We start from the raw sequence: 24,724 nt of genomic DNA, 5'->3' as shown, positions 1-24,724 counted from the left end.
AAGAGGTCCTTAGCCCCGCCGCGCAAGGCCCGATTCTGGATCCCCTGCAGCCCCAGCCCCTCCCGGGCCGCGGGGAGCGGGTGGTCGGGCCCCGACTCCCGCTGCAGACCTGGGTTGCCTCCATGCCTGCCCGCGAGCCCCTCCGCATTCGCAGATTCGCTTCCAGGACACCCGACGACCGCAGTCCCGCTCCTGGGCTCCTTTGGCTTGCCTCAGGCAATCCCGGGCTTGCACCGACTCCAGCAGATAGATGTGCCCAAACGGGCATCTATCTTGTTCACTTATACCGTGGGTGGATCTATGCCTGGGAGTCGGACTGCTGGACCATAGGCTACTTCCACTTTTAGTTCCTTCGGGAACCTCCATATTCTTTTTCCATACCGCTCTACCCACGCCCATTCCTACTCACCGTGGAGGAGAGTTCCTTTGCTCCACATCTTCCCAGCATCGGTTATTGACAGACATCGCAGTGAGGCCCAGCCGGACTCATGTGAAGTGGTCCTCCTGGAGTTTGGAGTTGAGCCTCCCAATCATTAGTGACGTGGAGCAAGATGACCTTTTGAAATGCAGATGCAATGCTGTCACCTCCTGCTCCAACGGCTCTCGTATTTTCCCAGCATATTGAAGATACGACCACTTCCTTCAGGCTTGCTCCTCACGCTTCTTCTCTGATGTCTTTTGCCTGGAATGCCCTCTGCACTCTTTGGCTTCCATCCCATAGGGCATTTTTCGTTTCTTGAATGTCCTAAGTTTCCCTGGTCACATAGCCTTCCAAGATGCTATTTTCCCTGCCTGAAATTCTTCCTGCATCTCAACCCTGGTTTACCTAGGTTCAACCTATGGACCTCAACGAAATGGTGCCTCTGGAAAGCCTTCCTGACACCCAGGTTTTGTGGTGAGGGAAGAGGCCCTCTATAGGTTCTCAAAGGATCTGCCTGTGATGTATCATTAGAGTCGCCTCAGTGAAAGCAGGAACTCTGTGTCTTCTTCTCTCCGCCTTTCTATTCCCTGAAACTTATTACATGCCTCCTAGCTCATCGAGGTGCTCAGTATTTACTTAGTGTGTGAAAGACAGAAAAGCTCTTGGAAGCCTCAAGGGGTCACTTGGCTGCACTTTTGATCTCTTTGTATATTTGGCGATTCAATTCTTTCCTTTCCTGGGTTGATGGGTACACACTATATTCGAGGCACAATCTAAGGCATGAAGACATATCCATACATAGAGGGTCTTGCTTTCAAGGAACTCGCACAGCAGATTTCTACAAGTTAGGGCTTTTCAAATGCTCTAGAAGCATGTGAACGTTCAGTAGGCTCCATTTTCATTTCAAAGAAAGATCGTTTGACTTCCATAGCAAAGGTGGAGACCTTCCAACGTTGAGTCCAATACTTATACCTTGACCATTTCAGGCAAGTCTTGTGGTTCCTTCTGGAGGTGTGTGGCTCTTGCAGAAATGTGAAGATCTTCCATCGTCCTCAGACTTTGGTGTCATTTGCAATCATCCAGAAAGCTTCCAGGTCTAGGTTCCAGACCACCAGCACACACAGTCAGTAGCCAACGGAGTGGATTCCAGGAATACGCATTGTTCACCGGGCATTACTGCTGATATTGTTGCTGCACACTCAATGCAGTGGGCAGGGCCTGGATTGTCCACTGGGTCTCATGTGGAATGGAAAGAAGGGCTCCCCCCCCCACACACACACACACCACCCCCACTGTTGACAGCCTTGTGACTAGAAACGGTCCCCGAAACAAGAATCAGACAAACCAGAGAAGCCCAGATGATAGTCCTGAGATGAAGGAACTAAGCAGCTGGTTGCGATGGCACCAAGGGGAAAGGTTGCTTTTGTGTCTGCCCTCTACTCCTTTCTTCCTGGACGCCTTTAGGGTTTTGTCATGGAGATTTGAAATAAAGTGCACAAAAGTCATATGTGTTGAATCAAGATTTTGCATTTAACCATCTCTCAAAAAGGAAGAGAGCTTCACCTGCACATGTTTCTTTCAAAACCGCAATTGCTTTTCAATTCTGGGGTTTCTCTGCCTTGTTCAGTTAGCCTTAACAGTAAAAAATCAACGAAAAACTACATAAAGATTCAAAGATACCAACAAAGGACAGCTTCTGTTTTTGAAATCGCTTTCCATTTAGTAGAACACGAGCTCTATTCTTTGTATTTTGCCTAGGAATTAGCAATGTCCTGGTTCAGATGGCAAGGCATCCGCACAGCAGGAGACTGGGGTTTGATCCCTGGGTCGGGAAGATCCCGCCGAGAAGGAAATGGCAACCCACTCCCAGTATCCTCGCCTGGGAAATGCCACGGACAGAGGAGCCTGATGGGCCGCAGTCCATGGGTTGTATTAAAGTTGGGCTCAACCCAGCAACTACGAACACAAGTATTTCCAAAGACCACACTCAAGTGTGTGTGTGTGTGTGTGTGTGTGTGTGTGTGTGTCCTCTGCCGCCTTGGAGTCTGTCTCGAATCTTCATGTATTTCTGCCTCTGTATCTCCTGACAGCCAGCCGCCGCCTGCTGCCTGGCCCCGCCTCCCCCAGGCGCCTGGCTCTGGCTGAGGAGCTTGCGCAGGCCAGCTGTCTCCCTTGGCGTGGGTGCGCGCGAGTGTCTGTGTGTGTCTGTCTGTGTGCCTGCCTGTGGCCTGCCTGCCTCTCAGGAAGGTCGAGGGCTTGGCGGGGGCAAAGGGGGCCTCGGTAGTGCGGCGGGAGGGGCTGAGGCGCCCGGCGACCGCGCCCCCCTGGCTTCTGGTGGGTTTGGGCACCGGACAGGTGCCGGGCGTTGGGCGCCAAGTTTCGCTGCGCCTAGGCCCGCAGGAGGTTCAGAGGCCCCTGGGCCGCGGGGGTTGGGAGGCGGCGGGCGCCAAGACCGACACCTCCGGGCCGCGGGGGCCTGAGCAGCGAATGGGATCGGGGAGGCCCGCCCAGAGCGCGCGCCGGGTCTGGAGGGCCGCGGGTGGGAGGGCGCCGAGACCTCCGCACTCAGCCCAGCCCCCCAGCCCCGCGCGCACGCACGCACGCACGCACGCCTCCCGGTCAATGGGGGTCCTGAAGCCCTCGGGCCCCCGGCCCGCCAGGCGCTTGCTGGTCTGGTGTTGGCGGTGTTCGGGGTGGGGGGGGGCCGGCGCCAGCAGGCTGGAGTCCGCCGCGGGTCGTGCGGCTCATACAGCATATGCCCCGCGACGAGAGGTGCGCCCGGGCCCGACCTGCAGGGCAGAGCGAAAGGGAGGCGGCGCGCAGGGCTCTTAGGGCGCCCCGAGCCAACCGCCACCGCCTCAGGCCAGATCAGCCTGAAGGCGCCCGATCTCGCCTGATCTCGGAAGCTAAGCAGGGTCGGGCCTGGTTAGTATCTTGATGGGAGACCACCTGGGAATCCCGGTGCTCGAGGCTTTTTGCCTAGCAGAAGAGGTCCTTAGCCCCGCCGCGCCCCCGATTCTGATCCCCCGCAGCCCCAGCCCCTCCCGGGCCGCGGGAGCGGGTGGCCGGGCCCCGACTCCCGCTGCAGACCTGGGTTGCCTCCGCCCCGCGAGCCCCTCCGCATTCGCATTCGCTTCCAGGACACCCGACGACCGGGCAGTCCTGCCTCCACCTGGGGCTCCTTTGGCTTGCCTCAGGCAATCCCGGGCTTGCACCGACTCCAGCCAGAGCCCCGCCCCCGCCCCACCCCTGCCTCGAGGCGATCACAAGATGCGCATGTGCGCACAACGACACAGATAGATGTGCCCAAACGGGCATCTATCTTGTTCACTTATACCGTGGGTGGATCTATGCCTGGGAGTCGGACTGCTGGACCATAGGCTACTTCCACTTTTAGTTCCTTCGGGAACCTCCATATTCTTTTCCCATACCGCTCTACCCACGCCCATTCCTACTCACCGTGGAGGAGAGTTCCTTTGCTCCACATCTTCCAGCATCGGTTATTGACAGACATCGCAGTGAGGCCCAGCCGACTCATGTGAAGTGGTCCTCCTGAGTTTGGAGTTGAGCCTCCCAATCATTAGTGACGTGGAGCAAGATGACCTTTGAAATGCAGATGCAATGCTGTCACCTCCTGCTCCAACGGCTCTCGATTTTCCCAGCATATTGAAGATACGACCACTTCTTCCAGGCTTGCTCTCACGCTTCTTCTCTGATGTCTTTTGCCTGGAATCCTGCACTCTTTGGCTTCCATCCCATAGGGCATTTTTCGTTTCTTGAATGTCCTAAGTTTCCTGGTCACATAGCCTTCCAAGATGCTATTTTCCCTGCCTGAAATTCTTCCTGCATCTCAACCCTGGTTTACCTAGGTTCAACCTATGGACCTCAACGAAATGGTGCTCTGGAAAGCCTTCCTGACACCCAGGTTTTGTGGTGAGGGAAGAGGCCCCTATAGGTTCTCAAAGGATCTGCCTGTGATGTATCATTAGAGTCGCCCCAGTGAAAGCAGGAACTCTGTGTCTTCTTCTCTCCGCCTTCTATTCCCTGAAACTTATTACATGCCTCCTAGCTCATCGTAGGTGCTCAGTATTTACTTAGTGTGTGAAAGACAGAAAAGCTCTTGAAGCCTCAAGGGGTCACTTGGCTCGGCACTTTTGATCTCTTTGTATATTTGGCGATTCAATTCTTTCCTTTCCTGGGTTGATGGGTACACTATATTCGAGGCACAATCTAAGGCATGAAGACATATCCATACATAGAGGGTCTTGCTTTCAAGGAACTCGTACAGCAGATTTCTACAAGTTAGGGCTTTTCAAATGCTCTAGAAGCATGTGAACGTTCAGTAGGCTCCATTTTCATTTCAAAGAAAGATCGTTTGACTTCCATAGCAAAGGTGGAGACCTTCCAACGTTGAGTCCAATACTTATACCTTGACCATTTCAGGCAAGTCTTGTGGTTCCTTCTGGAGGTGTGTGGCTCTTGCAGAAATGTGAAGATCTTCCATCGTCCTCAGACTTTGGTGTCATTTGCAATCATCCAGAAAGCTTCCAGGTCTAGGTTCCAGACCACCAGCACACACAGTCAGTAGCCAACGGAGGGATTCCAGGAATACGCATTGTTCACCGGGCATTACTGCTGATATTGTTGCTGCACACTCAATGCAGTGGGCAGGGCCTGGATTGTCCACTGGGTCTCATGTGGAATGGAAAGAAGGGCCTCCCCCCCCCCACACACACACACCACCCACCCCACTGTTGACAGCCTTGTGACGAAAAACGGTCCCCAAACAAGAATCAGACAAACCAGAGAAGCCCAGATGATAGTCCTTGAGATGAAGGAACTAAGCAGCTGGTTGCGATGGCACCAAGGGGAAAGGTTGCTTTGTGTCTGCCCTCTACTCCTTTCTTCCTGGACGCCTTAGGGTTTTGTCATGGAGATTTGAAATAAAGTGCACAAAAGTCATATGTGTTGAATCAAGATTTTGCATTTAACCATCTCTCAAAAAGGAAGAGAGCTTCACCTGCACATGTTTCTTTCAAAAACCACAATTGCTTTTCAATTCTGGGGTTTCTCTGCCTTGTTCAGTTAGCCTTAACAGTAAAAAAAAACGAAAACTACATAAAGATTCAAAGATACCAACAAAGGACAGCTTCTGTTTTTGAAATCGCTCTTTCCATTTAGTAGAACACGAGCTCTATTCTTTGTATTTTGCCTAGGAATTAGCAATGTCCTGGTTCAGATGGCAAGGCATCCGCGCAGGGAGACTGGGGTTTGATCCCTGGGTCGGGAAGATCCCGCCGAGAAGGAAATGGCAACCCACTCCCAGTATCCTCGCCTGGGAAATGCCACGGACAGAGGAGCCTGATGGGCCGCAGTCCATGGGTTGTATTAAAGTTGGGCTCAACCCAGCAACTACGAACACAAGTATTTCCAAAGACCACACTCAAGTGTGTGTGTGTGTGTGTGTGTGTGTGTGTGTGTGTCCTCCTCTGCCGCCTTGGAGTCTGTCTCGAATCTTCATGTATTTCTGCCTCTGTATCTCCTGACAGCCAGCCGCCCTGCTGCCTGGCCCCGCCTCCCCCAGGCGCCTGGCTCTGGCTGAGGAGCTTGCGCAGGCCAGCTGTCTCCCTTGGCGGGGTGCGCGCGAGTGTCTGTGTGTCTGTCTGTGTGCCTGCCTGTGGCCTGCCTGCTCTCTCAGGAAGGTCGAGGGCTTGGCGTGGGGCAAAGGGGGGGGCCGTAGTGCGGCGGGGAGGGGCTGAGGCGCCCGGCCGACCGCGCCCCTGGCTTCTGGTGGGTTTGGGCACCGGACAGGTGCCGGGCGTTGGGCGCCAAGTTTCGCTGCGCCTAGGCCCGCAGGAGGTTCAGAGGCCCCTGGGCCGCGGGGGGGAGGCGGCGGGCGCCAAGACCGACACCTCCGGGCCGCGGGGCCTGAGCAGCGAATGGGATCGGGGAGGCCCGCCAGCGAGCGCGCCGGGTCTGGAGGGCCGCGGGTGGGAGGGCGCCGAGACCTCCGCACTCAGCCCAGCCCCCAGGCCCCGCGCCGCACGCACGCGCGCACGCCTCCCGGTCAATGGGGGTCCTGAAGCCCTCGGCCCCGGCCCGCCAGGCGCTTGCTGGTCTGGTGTTGGCGGTGTTCGGGGGGGGGGCGGGCCGGCGCCAGCAGGCTGGAGTCCGCCGCGGGTCGCGGCGGCTCATACAGCATGCCCCGCGACGAGGTGTGCGCCCGCTGGGCCCGACCTGCAGGGCAGAGCGAAAGGGAGGCGGCGCGCAAGGCTCTTAGGGCGCCCGAGCCAACCGCCACCGCCTCAGGCCAGATCAGCCTGAAGGCGCCCGATCTCGCCTGATCTCGAAGCTAAGCAGGGTCGGGCCTGGTTAGTATCTTGATGGGAGACCACCTGGGAATCCCGGTGCTCGAGGCTTTTTGCCTAGCAGAAGAGGTCCTTAGCCCCGCCGCGCGGCCCCGATTGATCCCCCGCAGCCCCAGCCCCCCCCGGGCCGCGGGAGCGGGGGTGGCCGGGCCCCCGACCCGCTGCAGACCTGGGTTGCCTCCGCCCCCGCGAGCCCCCCCTCCGATTCGCATTCGGGCTTCCAGGACACCCGACGACCGGCAGTCCTGCCTCCACCTGGGGCTCCTTTGGCTTGCCTCAGGCAATCCCGGGCTTGCACCGACTCCAGCCAGAGCCCCGCCCCCCGCCCCACCCCTGCCTCGAGGCGATCACAAGATGCGCATGTGTGCGCAAGACGCACAGATAGATGTGCCCAAACGGGCATCTATCTTGTTCACTTATACCGTGGGTGGATCTATGCCTGGGAGTCGGACTGCTGGACCATAGGCTACTTCCACTTTTAGTTCCTTCGGGAACCTCCATATTCTTTTCCATACCGCTCTACCCACGCCCATTCCTACTCACCGTGGAGGAGAGTTCCTTTGCTCCACATCTTCCAGCATCGGTTATTGACAGACATCGCAGTGAGGCCCAGCCGACTCATGTGAAGTGGTCCTCCTGAGTTTGGAGTTGAGCCTCCAATCATTAGTGACGTGGAGCAAGATGACCTTTTGAAATGCAGATGCAATGCTGTCACCTCCTGCTCCAACGGCTCTCGTATTTTCCCAGCATATTGAAGATACGACCACTTCCCTTCAGGCTTGCTCCTCACGCTCTTCTCTGATGTCTTTTGCCTGGAATGCCCTCTGCACTCTTTTGGCTTCCATCCCATAGGGCATTTTTCGTTTCTTGAATGTCCTAAGTTTCCCTGGTCACATAGCCTTCCAAGATGCTATTTTCCCTGCCTGAAATTCTTCCTGCATCTCAACCCTGGTTTACCTAGGTTCAACCTATGGACCTCAACGAAATGGTGCCTCTGGAAAGCCTTCCTGACACCCAGGTTTTGTGGTGAGGGAAGAGGCCCCCTATAGGTTCTCAAAGGATCTGCCTGTGATGTATCATTAGAGTCGCCCCAGTGAAAGCAGGAACTCTGTGTCTTCTTCTCTCCGCCTTCTATTCCCTGAAACTTCTTACATGCCTCCTAGCTCATCGTAGGTGCTCAGTATTTACTTAGTGTGTGAAAGACAGAAAAGCTCTTGGAAGCCTCAAGGGGTCACTTGGCTCGGCACTTTTGATCTCTTTGTATATTTGGCGATTCAATTCTTTCCTTTCCTGGGTTGATGGGTACACTATATTCGAGGCACAATCTAAGGCATGAAGACATATCCATACATAGAGGGTCTTGCTTTCAAGGAACTCGTACAGCAGATTTCTACAAGTTAGGGCTTTTCAAATGCTCTAGAAGCATGTGAACGTTCAGTAGGCTCCATTTTCATTTCAAAGAAAGATCGTTTGACTTCCATAGCAAAGGTGGAGACCTTCCAACGTTGAGTCCAATACTTATACCTTGACCATTTCAGGCAAGTCTTGTGGTTCCTTCTGGAGGTGTGTGGCTCTTGCAGAAATGTGAAGATCTTCCATCGTCCTCAGACTTTGGTGTCATTTGCAATCATCCAGAAAGCTTCCAGGTCTAGGTTCCAGACCACCAGCACACACAGTCAGTAGCCAACGGAGGGATTCCAGGAATACGCATTGTTCACCGGGCATTACTGCTGATATTGTTGCTGCACACTCAATGCAGTGGGCAGGGCCTGGATTGTCCACTGGGTCTCATGTGGAATGGAAAGAAGGGCCCCCCCCCCACACACACACACCCACCCCCACTGTTGACAGCCTTGTGACGAGAAACGGTCCAACAAGAATCAGACAAACCAGAGAAGCCCAGATGATAGTCCTTGAGATGAAGGAACTAAGCAGCTGGTTGCGATGGCACCAAGGGGAAAGGTTGCTCTTGTGTCTGCCCCTCTACTCCTTTCTTCCTGGACGCCTTAGGGTTTTGTCATGAGATTTGAAATAAAGTGCACAAAAGTCATATGTGTTGAATCAAGATTTTGCATTTAACCATCTCTCAAAAAGGAAGAGAGCTTCACTGCACATGTTTGTTTCTTTCAAAACCACAATTGCTTTTCAATTCTGGGGTTTCTCTCTGCCTTGTTCAGTTAGCCTTAACAGTAAAAAAAAATCAACGAAAAACTACATAAAGATTCAAAGATACCAACAAAGGACAGCTTCTGTTTTTGAAATCGCTTTTTCATTTAGTAGAACACGAGCTCTATTCTTTGTATTTTGCCTAGGGAATTAGCAATGTCCTGGTTCAGATGGCAAGGCATCCGCAAGCAGGAGACTGGGGTTTGATCCCTGGGTCGGGAAGATCCCGCCGAGAAGGAAATGGCAACCCACTCCCAGTATCCTCGCCTGGGAAATGCCACGGACAGAGGAGCCTGATGGGCCGCAGTCCATGGGTTGTATTAAAGTTGGGCTCAACCCAGCAACTACGAACACAAGTATTTTTAAAAGACCACACTCAAGTGTGTGTGTGTGTGTGTGTGTGTGTGTGTGTGTGTGTGTCTCCTCTGCCGCCTTGGAGTCTGTCTCGAATCTTCATGTATTTCTGCCTCTGTATCTCCTGACAGCCAGCCGCCGCCTGCCTGGGCCCCGCCTCTCCCAGGCGCCTGGCTCTGGCTGAGGAGCTTGCGCAGGCCAGCTGTCTGTCTCTTGGCGTGGGTGCGCGTGTGTGTCTGTGTCTGTGTGTGTCTGTGTGCCTGCCTGTGGCCTGCCTGCTCTCTCAGGAAGGTCGAGGGCTTGGCGTGGGGGCAAAGGGGGCCTCGGTAGTGCGGGGGAGGGGCTGAGGCGCCCGCCGACCGCGCCCCCCTGGCTTCTGGTGGGTTTGGGCACCGGACAGGTGCCGGGCGTTGGGCGCCAAGTTTCGCCGCGCCTAGGCCCGCAGGAGGTTCAGAGGCCCCTGGGCCGCGGGGGGTTGGGAGGCGGCGGGCGCCAAGACCGACACCTCCGGGCCGCGGGGCCTGAGCAGCGAATGGGATCGGGGAGGCCCGCCAGCGAGCGCGGCCGGTCTGGAGGGCCGCGGGGGGGGCGGGCGAGACCTCCGCACTCAGCCCAGCCCCAGGCCCCGCGCCCCGACGCACGCACGCACGCACGCCTCCCGGTCAATGGGGGTCCTGAAGCCCTCGGCCCCGGGCCCGCCAGGCGCTTGCTGGTCTGGTGTTGGCGGTGTTCGGGGTGGGGGGGGGCGGCGCAGCAGGCTGGAGTCCGGTCGCGGGTCGTGGCGGCTCACAGCATGCCCCGCGACGAGAGGTGCGCCCCGCTGGGTCCGACCTGCAGGGCAGAGCGAAAGGGAGGCGGCGCGCAAGGCTCTTAGGGCGCCCCGAGCCAACCGCCACCGCCTCAGGCCAGATCAGCCTGAAGGCGCCCGATCTCGCCTGATCTCGAAGCTAAGCAGGGTCGGGCCTGGTTAGTATCTTGATGGGAGACCACCTGGGAATCCCGGTGCTCGAGGCTTTTTTGCCTAGCAGAAGAGGTCCTTAGCCCCGCCGCGCCCCCGATTCTGATCCCCTGCAGCCCCAGCCCCTCCCGGGCCGCGGGGAGCGGGTGGTCAGGGCCCCGACTCCCGCTGCAGACCTGGGTTGCCTCCGCAGCCCCGCGAGCCCCTCCGCAGATTCGCGTGATTCGCTTCCAGGACACCCGACGACCGGCAGTCCCGCCTCCACCTGGGGCTCCTTTGGCTTGCCTCAGGCAATCCCGGGCTTGCACCGACTCCAGCCAGAGCCCCGCCCCGCCCCACCCCCTGCCTCGAGGCGATCACAAGATGATGCATGTGCGCACAAGACGCGACAGATAGATGTGCCCAAACGGGGGCATCTATCTTGTTCACTTATACCGTGGGTGGATCTATGCCTGGGAGTCGGACTGCTGGACCATAGGCTACTTCCACTTTTAGTTCCTTCGGGAACCTCCATATTCTTTTCCATACCGCTCTACCCACGCCCATTCCTACTCACCGTGGAGGAGAGTTCCTTTGCTCCACATCTTCTCCAGCATCGGTTATTGACAGACATCGCAGTGAGGCCCAGCCGACTCATGTGAAGTGGTCCTCCTTGAGTTTGGAGTTGAGCCTCCCAATCATTAGTGACGTGGAGCAAGATGACCTTTTGAAATGCAGATGCAATGCTGTCACCTCCTGCTCCAACGGCTCTCGATTTTCCCAGCATATTGAAGATACGACCACTTCCCTTCAGGCTTGCTCCTCACGTTCTTCTCTGATGTCTTTTGCCTGGAATGCCCTCTGCACTCTTTGGCTTCCATCCCATAGGGCATTTTTCGTTTCTTGAATGTCCTAAGTTTCCCTGGTCACATAGCCTTCCAAGATGCTATTTTCCTGCCTGAAATTCTTCCTGCATCTCAACCCTGGTTTACCTAGGTTCAACCTATGGACCTCAACGAAATGGTGCCTCTGGAAAGCCTTCCTGACACCCAGGTTTTGTGGTGAGGGAAGAGGCCCTCTATAGGTTCTCAAAGGATCTGCCTGTGATGTATCATTAGAGTCGCCTCAGTGAAAGCAGGAACTCTGTGTCTTCTTCTCTCCGCCTTCTATTCCCTGAAACTTCTTACATGCCTCCTAGCTCATCGTAGGTGCTCAGTATTTACTTAGTGTGTGAAAGACAGAAAAGCTCTTGGAAGCCTCAAGGGGTCACTTGGCTCGGCACTTTTGATCTCTTTGTATATTTGGCGATTCAATTCTTTCCTTTCCTGGGTTGATGGGTACACTATATTCGAGGCACAATCTAAGGCATGAAGACATATCCATACATAGAGGGTCTTGCTTTCAAGGAACTCGCAGCAGATTTCTTTCTACAAGTTAGGCTTTTCAAATGCTCTAGAAGAATGTGAACGTTCAGTAGGCTCCATTTTCATTTCAAAGAAAGATCGTTTGACTTCCATAGCAAAGGTGGAGACCTTCCAACGTTGAGTCCAATACTTATACCTTGACCATTTCAGGCAAGTCTTGTGGTTCCTTCTGGAGGTGTGTGGCTCTTGCAGAAATGTGAAGATCTTCCATCGTCCTCAGACTTTGGTGTCATTTGCAATCATCCAGAAAGCTTCCAGGTCTAGGTTCCAGACCACCAGCACACACAGTCAGTAGCCAACGGAGGGGATTCCAGGAATACGCATTGTTCACCGGGCATTACTGCTGATATTGTTGCTGCACACTCAATGCAGTGGGCAGGGCCTGGATTGTCCACTGGGTCTCATGTGGAATGGAAAGAAGGGCCTCCCCCCCCCACACACACACACCCCACCCCACTGTTGACAGCCTTGTGACGAGAAAAACGGTCCCCAAAACAAGAATCAGACAAACCAGAGAGAGAAGCCCAGATGATAGTCCTTGAGATGAAGGAACTAAGCAGCTGGTTGCGATGGCACCAAGGGGAAAGGTTGCTCTTGTGTCTGCCCTCTACTCCTTTCTTTCCTGGACGCCTTTAGGGTTTTGTCATGGAGATTTGAAATAAAGTGCACAAAAGTCATATGTGTTGAATCAAGATTTTGCATTTAACCATCTCTCAAAAAGGAAGAGAGCTTCACCTGCACATGTTTCTTTCAAAACCACAATTGCTTTTCAATTCTGGGGTTTCTCTGCCTTGTTCAGTTAGCCTTAACAGTAAAAATCAACGAAAAACTACATAAAGATTCAAAGATACCAACAAAGGACAGCTTCTGTTTTTGAAATCATCTTTCCATTTAGTAGAACACGAGCTCTATTCTTTGTATTTTGCCTAGGAATTAGCAATGTCCTGGTTCAGATGGCAAGGCATCCGCGCAGCAGGAGACTGGGGTTTGATCCCTGGGTCGGGAAGATCCCGCCGAGAAGGAAATGGCAACCCACTCCCAGTATCCTCGCCTGGGAAATGCCACGGACAGAGGAGCCTGATGGGCCGCAGTCCATGGGTTGTATTAAAGTTGGGCTCAACCCAGCAACTACGAACACAAGTATTTCCAAAGACCACACTCAAGTGTGTGTGTGTGTGTGTGTGTGTGTGTGTGTGTGTGTGTGTGTGTGTCTCCTCTGCCGCCTTGGAGTCTGTCTCGAATCTTCATGTATTTCTGCCTCTGTATCTCCTGACAGCCAGCCGCCCGCTGCTCGCCTGGCCCCGCCTCTCCCAGCGCCTGGCTCTGGCTGAGGAGCTTGCGCAGGCCAGCTGTCTCCCTTGGCGGGGCGTGCGCGGTCTGTCTGTGTGTCTGTCTGTGTGCCTGCCTGTGGCCTGCCTGCCTCTCTCAGGAAGGTCGAGGGCTTGGCGTGGGGCAAAGGGGGGCCTCGGTAGTGCGGCGGGGAGGGGCTGAGGCGCCCGCCGACCGCGCCCCCCTGGCTTCTGGTGGGTTTGGGCACCGGACAGGTGCCGGGCAAGTTGGGCGCCAAGTTTCGCTGCGCCTAGGCCCGCAGGAGGTTCAGAGGCCCCTGGGCCGCGGGGGTTGGGAGGCGGCGGGCGCCAAGACCGACACCTCCGGGGCCGCGGGGGCCTGAGCAGCGAATGGGATCGGGGAGGCCCGCCCAGCGAGCGCCGCCGGGTCTGGAGGGGCCGCGGGTGGGAGGGCGCCGAGACCTCCGCACCAGCCCAGCCCCAGGCCCCGCGCGCGCACGCGCACGCACGCCGCCCCCCGTCAATGGGGGTCCTGAAGCCCCCGGCCCCGGCCCGCCAGGCGCTTGCTGGTCTGGTGTTGGCGGTGTTCGGGGGGGGGGGGGCGGGCGCCAGCAGGCTGGAGTCCGGTCGCGGGTCGTGGCGGCTCATACAGCATGCCCCGCGACGAGGGTGCGCCCGCTGGCCCGACCTGCAGGGCAGAGCGAAAGGGAGGCGGCGCGCAAGGCTCTTAGGGCGCCCGAGCCAACCGCCACCGCCTCAGGCCAGATCAGCCTGAAGGCGCCCGATCTCGCCTGATCTCGAAGCTAAGCAGGGTCGGGCCTGGTTAGTATCTTGATGGGAGACCACCTGGGAATCCCGGTGCTCGAGGCTTTTGCCTAGCAGAAGAGGTCCTTAGCCCCGCCGCCGCCCCCCGATTCTGATCCCCCTGCAGCCCCAGCCCCCTCCCGGGCCGCGGGAGCGGGTGGCCGGGCCCCGACTCCCGCTGCAGACCTGGGTTGCCTCCGCGCAGCCCGCGAGCCCCCTCCGCAGATTCGCATTTCGGGCTCCAGGACACCCGACGACCGGGCAGTCCTGCCTCCACCTGGGGCTCCTTTGGCTTGCCTCAGGCAATCCCGGGCTTGCACCGACTCCAGCCAGAGCCCCGCCCCGCCCCACCCCTGCCTCGAGGCGATCACAAGATGCGCATGTGCGCACAAGACGACAGATAGATGATGCCCAAACGGGCATCTATCTTGTTCACTTATACCGTGGGTGGATCTATGCCTGGGAGTCGGACTGCTGGACCATAGGCTACTTCCACTTTTAGTTCCTTCGGGAACCTCCATATTCTTTTTCCATACCGCTCTACCCACGCCCATTCCTACTCACCGTGGAGGAGAGTTCCTTTGCTCCACATCTTCCCAGCATCGGGTTATTGACAGACATCGCAGTGAGGCCCAGCCGACTCATGTGAAGTGGTCCTCCTGAGTTTGGAGTTGAGCCTCCAATCATTAGTGACGTGGAGCAAGATGACCTTTTGAAATGCAGATGCAATGCTGTCACCTCCTGCTCCAACGGCTCGTATTTTCCCAGCATATTGAAGATACGACCACTTCCTTCAGGCTTGCTCTCACGCTCTTCTCTGATGTCTTTTGCCTGGAATGCCCTCTGCACTCTTTGGCTTCCATCCCATAGGGCATTTTTCGTTTCTTGAATGTCCTAAGTTTCCTGGTCACATAGCCTTCCAAGATGCTATTTTCCCTGCCTGAAATTCTTCCTGCATCTCAACCCTGGTTTACCTAGGTTCAACCTATGGACCTCAACGAAATGGTGCCTCTGGAAAGCCTTCCTGACACCCAGGTTTTGTGGTGAGGGAAGAGGCCCCTATAGGTTCTCAAAGGATCTGCCTGTGATGTATCATTAGAGTCGCCTCAGTGAAAGCAGGAACTCTGTGTCTTCTTCTCTCCGCCTTTCTATTCCTGAAACTTATTACATGCCTCCTAGCTCATCGTAGGTGCTCAGTATTTACTTAGTGTGTGAAAGACAGAAAAGCTCTTGGAAGCCTCAAGGGGTCACTTGGCTCGCACTTTTGATCTCTTTGTATATTTGGCTGATTCAATTCTTTCCTTTCCTGGGTTGATGGGTACACTATATTCGAGGCACAATCTAAGGCATGAAGACATATCCATACATAGAGGGTCTTGCTTTCAAGGAACTCGTACAGCAGATTTCTACAAGTTAGGGCTTTTCAAATGCTCTAGAAGCATGTGAACGTTCAGTAGGCTCCATTTTCATTTCAAAGAAAGATCGTTTGACTTCCATAGCAAAGGTGGAGACCTTCCAACGTTGAGTCCAATACTTATACCTTGACCATTTCAGGCAAGTCTTGTGGTTCCTTCTGGAGGTGTGTGGCTCTTGCAGAAATGTGAAGATCTTCCATCGTCCTCAGACTTTGGTGTCATTTGCAATCATCCAGAAAGCTTCCAGGTCTAGGTTCCAGACCACCAGCACACACAGTCAGTAGCCAACGGAGTGGATTCCAGGAATACGCATTGTTCACCGGGCATTACTGCTGATATTGTTGCTGCACACTCAATGCAGTGGGCAGGGCCTGGATTGTCCACTGGGTCTCATGTGGAATGGAAAGAAGGGCCCCCCCCCCCCACACACACACACCCCACCCCCCACTGTTGACAGCCTTGTGACTAGAAACGGTCCCCAAACAAGAATCAGACAAACCAGAGAAGCCCAGATGATAGTCCTTGAGATGAAGGAACTAAGCAGCTGGTTGCGATGGCACCAAGGGGAAAGGTTGCTCTTGTGTCTGCCCTCTACTCCTTTCTTCCTGGGACGCCTTAGGGTTTTGTCATGGAGATTTGAAATAAAGTGCACAAAAGTCATATGTGTTGAATCAAGATTTTGCATTTAACCATCTCTCAAAAAGGAAGAGAGCTTCACCTGCACATGTTTCTTTCAAAACCACAATTGCTTTTCAATTCTGGGGTTTCTCTGCCTTGTTCAGTTAGCCTTAACAGTAAAAAAAAAATCAACGAAAAACTACATAAAGATTCAAAGATACCAACAAAGGACAGCTTCTGTTTTTGAAATCATCTTTCCATTTAGTAGAACACGAGCTCTATTCTTTGTATTTTGCCTAGGGAATTAGCAATGTCCTGGTTCAGATGGCAAGGCATCCGCGCAGCAGGAGACTGGGGTTTGATCCCTGGGTCGGGAAGATCCCGCCGAGAAGGAAATGGCAACCCACTCCCAGTATCCTCGCCTGGGAAATGCCACGGACAGAGGAGCCTGATGGGCCGCAGTCCATGGGTTGTATTAAAGTTGGGCTCAACCCAGCAACTACGAACACAAGTATTTCCAAAGACCACACTCAAGTGTGTGTGTGTGTGTGTGTGTGTGTGTGTGTGTGTGTGTCTCCTCTCTGCCGCCTTGGAGTCTGTCTCGAATCTTCATGTATTTCTGCCTCTGTATCTCCTGACAGCCAGCCGCCGCCTGCTCGCCTGGCCCCCCCCCCCCCAGGCGCCTGGCTGGCTCTGGCTGAGGAGCTTGCGCAGGCCAGCTGTCTCCCTTGGCGTGGGTGCGGTGCGGTAGTGTCTGTGTGTCTGTCTGTGTGCCTGCCTGTGGCCTGCCTGCCTCTCAGGAAGGGAAGGTCGGGGGCTGGCGGGGGGCAAAGGGGGCCCTCGGTAGTGCGGGGGAGGGGCTGAGGCGCCCGGCCGACCGCGCCCCCCTGGCTTGGCTTCTGGTGGGTTTGGGCACCGGACAGGTGCCGGGCGTTGGGCGCCAAGCCAACGCCGCGCGCCTAGGCCCGCAGGAGGTTCAGAGGCCCCTGGGCCGCGGGGGTGGGGAGGCGGCGGGCGCCAAGACCGACACCTCCGGGGCCGCGGGGGCCTGAGCAGCGAATGGGATCGGGGAGGCCCGCCCAGCGCGCGCCGGCCGGGTCTGAGGGCCGCGGGTGGGAGGGCGCCGAGACCTCCGCACTCAGCCCAGCCCCAGGCCCCGCCCCGCGCACGCACGCACGCACGCCTCCCGGGTCAATGGGGGTCCTGAAGCCCCGGGCCCGGCCCCGCCAGGCGCTTGCTGGTCTGGTGTTGGCGGTGTTCGGGGTGGGGGGGGGCCGCCAGCAGGCTGGAGTCCGGTCGCGGGTCGTGGCGGCTCATACAGCATGCCCCGCGACGAGAGGTGCGCCCGCTGGGTCGACCTGCAGGGCAGAGCGAAAAGGGAGGCGGCGCGCAAGGCTCTTAGGGCGCGAGCCAACCGCCACCGCCTCAGGCCAGATCAGCCTGAAGGCGCCCGATCTCGCCTGATCTCGAAGCTAAGCAGGGTCGGGCCTGGTTAGTATCTTGGATGGGAGACCACCTGGGAATCCCGGTGCTCGAGGCTTTTTGCCTAGCAGAAGAGGTCCTTAGCCCCGCCGCCCCCCGATTCTGATCCCCCCGCAGCCCCAGCCCCTCCCGGGCCGCGGGGAGCGGGTGGCCGGGCCCCGACTCCCGCTGCAGACCTGGGTTGCCTCCGCAGCCCGCGAGCCCCCCCCGCATTCGCATTCGCTTCCAGGACACCCGACGACCGGGCAGTCCTGCCTCCACCTGGGGCTCCTTTGGCTTGCCTCAGGCAATCCCGGGCTTGCACCGACTCCAGCCAGAGCCCCGCCCCGCCCCACCCCTGCCTCGAGGCGATCACAAGATGCGCATGATGTGCGCTACAAGACGCACAGATAGATGTGCCCAAACGGGCATCTATCTTGTTCACTTATACCGTGGGTGGATCTATGCCTGGGAGTCGGACTGCTGGACCATAGGCTACTTCCACTTTTAGTTCCTTCGGGAACCTCCATATTCTTTTTTCATACCGCTCTACCCACGCCCATTCCTACTCACCGTGGAGGAGAGTTCCTTTGCTCCACATCTTCCCAGCATCGGTTATTGACAGACATCGCAGTGAGGCCCAGCCGACTCATGTGAAGTGGTCCTCCCTGGAGTTTGGAGTTGAGCCTCCCAATCAGTGACGTGGAGCAAGATGACCTTTTGAAATGCAGATGCAATGCTGTCACCTCCTGCTCCAACGGCTCGTATTTTCCCAGCATATTGAAGATACGACCACTTCCCTTCAGGCTTGCTCTCACGCTTTTCTGATGTCTTTTGCCTGGAATGCCCTCTGCACTCTTTTGGCTTCCATCCCATAGGGCATTTTTCGTTTCTGAATGTCCTAAGTTTCCCTGGTCACATAGCCTTCCAAGATGCTATTTTCCTGCCTGAAATTCTTCCTGCATCTCAACCCTGGTTTACCTAGGTTCAACCTATGGACCTCAACGAAATGGTGCTCTGGAAAGCCTTCCTGACACCCAGGTTTTGTGGTGAGGGAAGAGGCCCCTCTATAGGTTCTCAAAGGATCTGCCTGTGATGTATCATTAGAGTCGTCTCAGTGAAAGCAGGAACTCTGTGTCTTCTTCTCTCCGCCTTCTATTCCCTGAAACTTCTTACATGCCTCCTAGCTCATCGAGGTGCTCAGTATTTACTTAGTGTGTGAAAGACAGAAAAGCTCTTGGAAGCCTCAAGGGGTCACTTGGCTCGCACTTTGATCTCTTTGTATATTTGGCGATTCAATTCTTTCCTTTCCTGGGTTGATGGGTACACTATATTCGAGGCACAATCTAAGGCATGAAGACATATCCATACATAGAGGGTCTTGCTTTCAAGGAACTCGTACAGCAGATTTCTACAAGTTAGGGCTTTTCAAATGCTCTAGAAGCATGTGAACGTTCAGTAGGCTCCATTTTCATTTCAAAGAAAGATCGTTTGACTTCCATAGCAAAGGTGGAGACCTTCCAACGTTGAGTCCAATACTTATACCTTGACCATTTCAGGCAAGTCTTGTGGTTCCTTCTGGAGGTGTGTGGCTCTTGCAGAAATGTGAAGATCTTCCATCGTCCTCAGACTTTGGTGTCATTTGCAATCATCCAGAAAGCTTCCAGGTCTAGGTTCCAGACCACCAGCACACACAGTCAGTAGCCAACGGAGTGGATTCCAGGAATACGCATTGTTCACCGGGCATTACTGCTGATATTGTTGCTGCACACTCAATGCAGTGGGCAGGGCCTGGATTGTCCACTGGGTCTCATGTGGAATGGAAAGAAGGGCCTCCCCCCCCCCACACACACACACACCACCCACCCCACTGTTGACAGCCTTGTGACGAGAAACGGTCCTCAAACAAGAATCAGACAAACCAGAGAAGCCCAGATGATAGTCCTTAGATGAAGGAACTAAGCAGCTGGTTGCGATGGCACCAAGGGGAAAGGTTGCTTTGTGTCTGCCCTCTACTCCTTTCTTCCTGGACGCCTTAGGGTTTTGTCATGAGATTTGAAATAAAGTGCACAAAAGTCATATGTGTTGAATCAAGATTTTGCATTTAACCATCTCTCAAAAAGGAAGAGAGCTTCACCTGCACATGTTTCTTTCAAAACCACAATTGCTTTTCAATTCTGGGGTTTCTCTGCCTTGTTCAGTTAGCCTTAACAGTAAAAAAAACGAAAACTACATAAAGATTCAAAGATACCAACAAAGGACAGCTTCTGTTTTTGAAATCATCTTTCCATTTAGTAGAACACGAGCTCTATTCTTTGTATTTTGCCTAGGAATTAGCAATGTCCTGGTTCAGATGGCAAGGCATCCGCGCACAGGAGGAGACTGGGGTTTGATCCCTGGGTCGGGAAGATCCCGCCGAGAAGGAAATGGCAACCCACTCCCAGTATCCTCGCCTGGGAAATGCCACGGACAGAGGAGCCTGATGGGCCGCAGTCCATGGGTTGTATTAAAGTTGGGCTCAACCCAGCAACTACGAACACAAGTATTTCCAAAGACCACACTCAAGTGTGTGTGTGTGTGTGTGTGTGTGTGTGTGTGTGTGTGTCCTCTGCCGCCTTGGAGTCTGTCTCGAATCTTCATGTATTTCTGCCTCTGTATCTCCTGACAGCCAGCCGCCCGCCTGCTCGCCTGGCCCCCCCGCCTCTCCCAGGCGCCTGGCTCTGGCTGAGGAGCTTGCGCAGGCCAGCTGTCTCCCTGGCGGGGGCGCGGAGTGTCTGTGTGTCTGTCTGTGTGCCTGCCTGTGGCCTGCCTGCTCTCTCAGGAAGGTCGAGGGCTTGGCGTGGGGCAAAGGGGGCCTCGGTAGTGCGGGGGGGGGGGGCTGGCGCCCGCCGACCGCGCCCCCTGGCTTCTGGTGGGTTTGGGCACCGGACAGGTGCCGGGCAAGTTGGGCGCCAAGCTTCGCTGCGCGCCAGGCCCGCAGGAGGTTCAGAGGCCCCTGGGCCGCGGGGGTTGGGAGGCGGCGGGCGCCAAGACCGACACCTCCGGGCCGCGGGGGCTGAGCAGCAGCGAATGGGATCGGGGAGGCCCGCCAGCGAGCGCGCCCGGTCTGGAGGGCCGCGGGTGGGAGGGCGCCGAGACCTCCGCACTCTCAGCCCAGCCCCAGGCCCCGCGCCCACGCACGCACGCACGCACGCCCCCCCGGTCAATGGGGGTCCTGAAGCCCTCGGCCCCGGCCCGCCAGGCGCTTGCTGGTCTGGTGTTGGCGGTGTTCGGGGGGGGGGGGGGGCCGCCGCCAGCAGGCTGGAGTCCGGGTCGCGGTCGCGGCGGCTCATACAGCATGCCCCGCGACGAGGGTGCGCCCGCTGGCCCGACCTGCAGGGCAGAGCGAAAGGGGAGGCGGCGCAAGGCTCTTAGGGCGCCCGAGCCAACCGCCACCGCCTCAGGCCAGATCAGCCTGAAGGCGCCCGATCTCGCCTGATCTCGAAGCTAAGCAGGGTCGGGCCTGGTTAGTATCTTGATGGGAGACCACCTGGGAATCCCGGTGCTCGAGGCTTTTTGCCTAGCAGAAGAGGTCCTTAGCCCCGCCGCGGCCCCCCGATTCTGATCCCCCCCCGCAGCCCCAGCCCCTCCCGGGCCGCGGGGAGCGGGTGGCCGGGCCCCGACTCCCGCTGCAGACCTGGGTGCCTCCGCAGCCCGCGAGCCCCCTCCGCATTCGCATTCGGCTTCCAGGACACCCGACGACCGCAGTCCTGCCTCCACCTGGGGCTCCTTTGGCTTGCCTCAGGCAATCCCGGGCTTGCACCGACTCCAGCCAGAGCCCCGCCCCGCCCCACCCCTGCCTCGAGGCGATCACAAGATGCGCATGTGCGCACAAGACGACACAGATAGATGATGCCCAAACGGGGGCATCTATCTTGTTCACTTATACCGTGGGTGGATCTATGCCTGGGAGTCGGACTGCTGGACCATAGGCTACTTCCACTTTTAGTTCCTTCGGGAACCTCCATATTCTTTTTCCATACCGCTCTACCCACGCCCATTCCTACTACACCGTGGAGGAGAGTTCCTTTGCTCCACATCTTCCAGCAGCATCGGTTATTGACAGACATCGCAGTGAGGCCCAGCCGACTCATGTGAAGTGGTCCCTCCTGAGTTTGGAGTTGAGCCTCCCAATCATTAGTGACGTGGAGCAAGATGACCTTTTGAAATGCAGATGCAATGCTGTCACCTCCTGCTCCAACGGCTCTCGATTTTCCCAGCATATTGAAGATACGACCACTTCCTTCAGGCTTGCTCCTCACGCTTCTTCTCTGATGTCTTTTGCCTGGAATGCCCTCTGCACTCTTTGGCTTCCATCCCATAGGGCATTTTTCGTTTCTTGAATGTCCTAAGTTTCCCTGGTCACATAGCCTTCCAAGATGCTATTTTCCCTGCCTGAAATTCTTCCTGCATCTCAACCCTGGTTTACCTAGGTTCAACCTATGGACCTCAACGAAATGGTGCCTCTGGAAAGCCTTCCTGACACCCAGGTTTTGTGGTGAGGGAAGAGGCCCTCTATAGGTTCTCAAAGGATCTGCCTGTGATGTATCATTAGAGTCGCCCCAGTGAAAGCAGGAACTCTGTGTCTTCTTCTCTCCGCCTTCTATTCCCTGAAACTTATTACATGCCTCCTAGCTCATCGAGGTGCTCAGTATTTACTTAGTGTGTGAAAGACAGAAAAGCTCTTGAAGCCTCAAGGGGTCACTTGGCTCGCACTTTGATCTCTTTGTATATTTGGCGATTCAATTCTTTCCTTTCCTGGGTTGATGGGTACACTATATTCGAGGCACAATCTAAGGCATGAAGACATATCCATACATAGAGGGTCTTGCTTTCAAGGAACTCGTACAGCAGATTTCTACAAGTTAGGGCTTTTCAAATGCTCTAGAAGCATGTGAACGTTCAGTAGGCTCCATTTTCATTTCAAAGAAAGATCGTTTGACTTCCATAGCAAAGGTGGAGACCTTCCAACGTTGAGTCCAATACTTATACCTTGACCATTTCAGGCAAGTCTTGTGGTTCCTTCTGGAGGTGTGTGGCTCTTGCAGAAATGTGAAGATCTTCCATCGTCCTCAGACTTTGGTGTCATTTGCAATCATCCAGAAAGCTTCCAGGTCTAGGTTCCAGACCACCAGCACACACAGTCAGTAGCCAACGGAGGGATTCCAGGAATACGATTGTTCACCGGGCATTACTGCTGATATTGTTGCTGCACACTCAATGCAGTGGGCAGGGCCTGGATTGTCCACTGGGTCTCATGTGGAATGGAAAGAAGGGCCCCCCCCCCCACACACACACACACCCACCCCCCCCACTGTTGACAGCCTTGTGACGAGAAACGGTCCCCAAACAAGAATCAGACAAACCAGAGAAGCCCAGATGATAGTCCTGAGATGAAGGAACTAAGCAGCTGGTTGCGATGGCACCAAGGGGAAAGGTTGCTCTTTGTGTCTGCCCTCTACTCCTTTCTTCCTGGACGCCTTAGGGTTTTGTCATGGAGATTTGAAATAAAGTGCACAAAAGTCATATGTGTTGAATCAAGATTTTGCATTTAACCATCTCTCAAAAAGGAAGAGAGCTTCACCTGCACATGTTTCTTTCAAAACCACAATTGCTTTTCAATTCTGGGGTTTCTCTGCTGCCTTGTTCAGTTAGCCTTAACAGTAAAAAATCAACGAAAAACTACATAAAGATTCAAAGATACCAACAAAGGACAGCTTCTGTTTTTGAAATCATCTTTCCATTTAGTAGAACACGAGCTCTATTCTTTGTATTTTGCCTAGGAATTAGCAATGTCCTGGTTCAGATGGCAAGGCATCCGCGCAGCAGGAGACTGGGGTTTGATCCCTGGGTCGGGAAGATCCCGCCGAGAAGGAAATGGCAACCCACTCCCAGTATCCTCGCCTGGGAAATGCCACACGGACAGAGGAGCCTGATGGGCCGCAGTCCATGGGTTGTATTAAAGTTGGGCTCAACCCAGCAACTACGAACACAAGTATTTCCAAAGACCACACTCAAGTGTGTGTGTGTGTGTGTGTGTGTGTGTGTGTGTGTGTGTCCTCTGCCGCCTTGGAGTCTGTCTCGAATCTTCATGTATTTCTGCCTCTGTATCTCCTGACAGCCAGCCGCCCGCCTGCTGCCTGGCCCCGCCCTCCCCAGGCGCCTGGCTCTGGCTGAGGAGCTTGGCGCAGGCCAGCTGTCTCCCTTGGCGTGGGCGCGGCGTAGTGTCTGTGTGTCTGTCTGTGTGCCTGCCTGTGGCCTGCCTGCTCTCTCAGGAAGGTCGAGGGCTTGGCGTGGGGCAAAGGGGGGGCTCGTAGTGCGGGGGGGGGGCTGAGGCGCCCGCCGACCGCGCCCCCCTGCTTCTGGTGGGTTTGGGCACCGGACAGGTGCCGGGCAAGTTGGGCGCTGTTTCGCTGCGCCTGCCCGCAGGAGGTTCAGAGGCCCCTGGGCCGCGGGGGGAGGGAGGCGGCGGGCGCCAAGACCGACACCTCCGGGCCGCGGGGGCCTGAGCAGCGAATGGGATCGGGGAGGCCCGCCAGCGAGCGCCGGGGTCTGGAGGGCCGCGGGTGGGAGGGCGCCGAGACCTCCGCACTCAGCCCAGCCCCAGGCCCCGCGCCGCGACGCACGCACGCACGCCTCCCCGGTCAATGGGGGTCCTGAAGCCCTCGGCCCCGGCCCGCCAGGCGCTTGCTGGTCTGGTGTTGGCGGTGTTCGGGGGGGGGGGCGGCCGGCGCCAGCAGGCTGGAGTCCGGTCGCGGTCGTCGCGGGCTCATACAGCATGCCCCGCGACGAGAGGTGCGCCCCGCTGGGTCCGACCTGCAGGGCAGAGCGAAAGGGAGGCGGCGCAAGGCTCTTAGGGCGCCCCGAGCCAACCGCCACCGCCTCAGGCCAGATCAGCCTGAAGGCGCCCGATCTCGCCTGATCTCGAAGCTAAGCAGGGTCGGGCCTGGTTAGTATCTTGGATGGGAGACCACCTGGGAATCCCGGTGCTCGAGGCTTTTTGCCTAGCAGAAGAGGTCCTTAGCCCCGCCGCGCCCCGATTCTGATCCCCCTGCAGCCCCAGCCCCTCCCGGGCCATGGGGGAGCGGGTGGCCGGGCCCCGACTCCCGCTGCAGACCTGGGTTGCCTCCGCCAGCCCGCGAGCCCCCCCGCATTCGCATTCGGGCTTCCAGGACACCCGACGACCGGGCAGTCCTGCCTCCACCTGGGGCTCCTTTGGCTTGCCTCAGGCAATCCCGGGCTTGCACCGACTCCAGCCAGAGCCCCGCCCCGCCCCACCCCTGCCTGCGAGGCGATCACAAGATGATGCATGTGCGCAAGCACAGACGACAGATAGATAGATGTGCCAAACGGGCATCTATCTTGTTCACTTATACCGTGGGTGGATCTATGCCTGGGAGTCGGACTGCTGGACCATAGGCTACTTCC

At 56.3% G+C, this 24,724-nt stretch overlaps 7 pseudogenes; all 7 read left to right on the top strand.

Annotated features, from left to right (window-relative positions):
- The first annotated feature begins 3,276 nt into the window (after positions 1-3,276).
- Positions 3,277-3,394, top strand: LOC138987111 (5S ribosomal RNA; annotated as a pseudogene).
- Positions 3,395-6,723: 3,329 nt separating this feature from the next.
- LOC138987117 (5S ribosomal RNA) lies at positions 6,724-6,840 on the top strand (annotated as a pseudogene).
- Positions 6,841-10,206: 3,366 nt separating this feature from the next.
- LOC138987116 (5S ribosomal RNA) lies at positions 10,207-10,323 on the top strand (annotated as a pseudogene).
- Positions 10,324-13,712: 3,389 nt separating this feature from the next.
- Positions 13,713-13,829, top strand: LOC138987115 (5S ribosomal RNA; annotated as a pseudogene).
- A 3,389-nt stretch (positions 13,830-17,218) lies between these two features.
- Positions 17,219-17,336, top strand: LOC138987113 (5S ribosomal RNA; annotated as a pseudogene).
- A 3,357-nt stretch (positions 17,337-20,693) lies between these two features.
- Positions 20,694-20,810, top strand: LOC138987114 (5S ribosomal RNA; annotated as a pseudogene).
- Positions 20,811-24,176: 3,366 nt separating this feature from the next.
- Positions 24,177-24,294, top strand: LOC138987112 (5S ribosomal RNA; annotated as a pseudogene).
- The last annotated feature ends 430 nt before the right edge of the window (positions 24,295-24,724 follow it).

This window comes from Bos mutus, unplaced genomic scaffold, assembly GCF_027580195.1.
Source record: "Bos mutus isolate GX-2022 unplaced genomic scaffold, NWIPB_WYAK_1.1 CTG672, whole genome shotgun sequence".
In the NCBI taxonomy this organism is placed as follows: domain Eukaryota; kingdom Metazoa; phylum Chordata; class Mammalia; order Artiodactyla; family Bovidae; genus Bos; species Bos mutus.
Note: the sequence above shows the minus strand (reverse complement) of the source record. Positions and strands in the feature narration are given on the sequence as shown.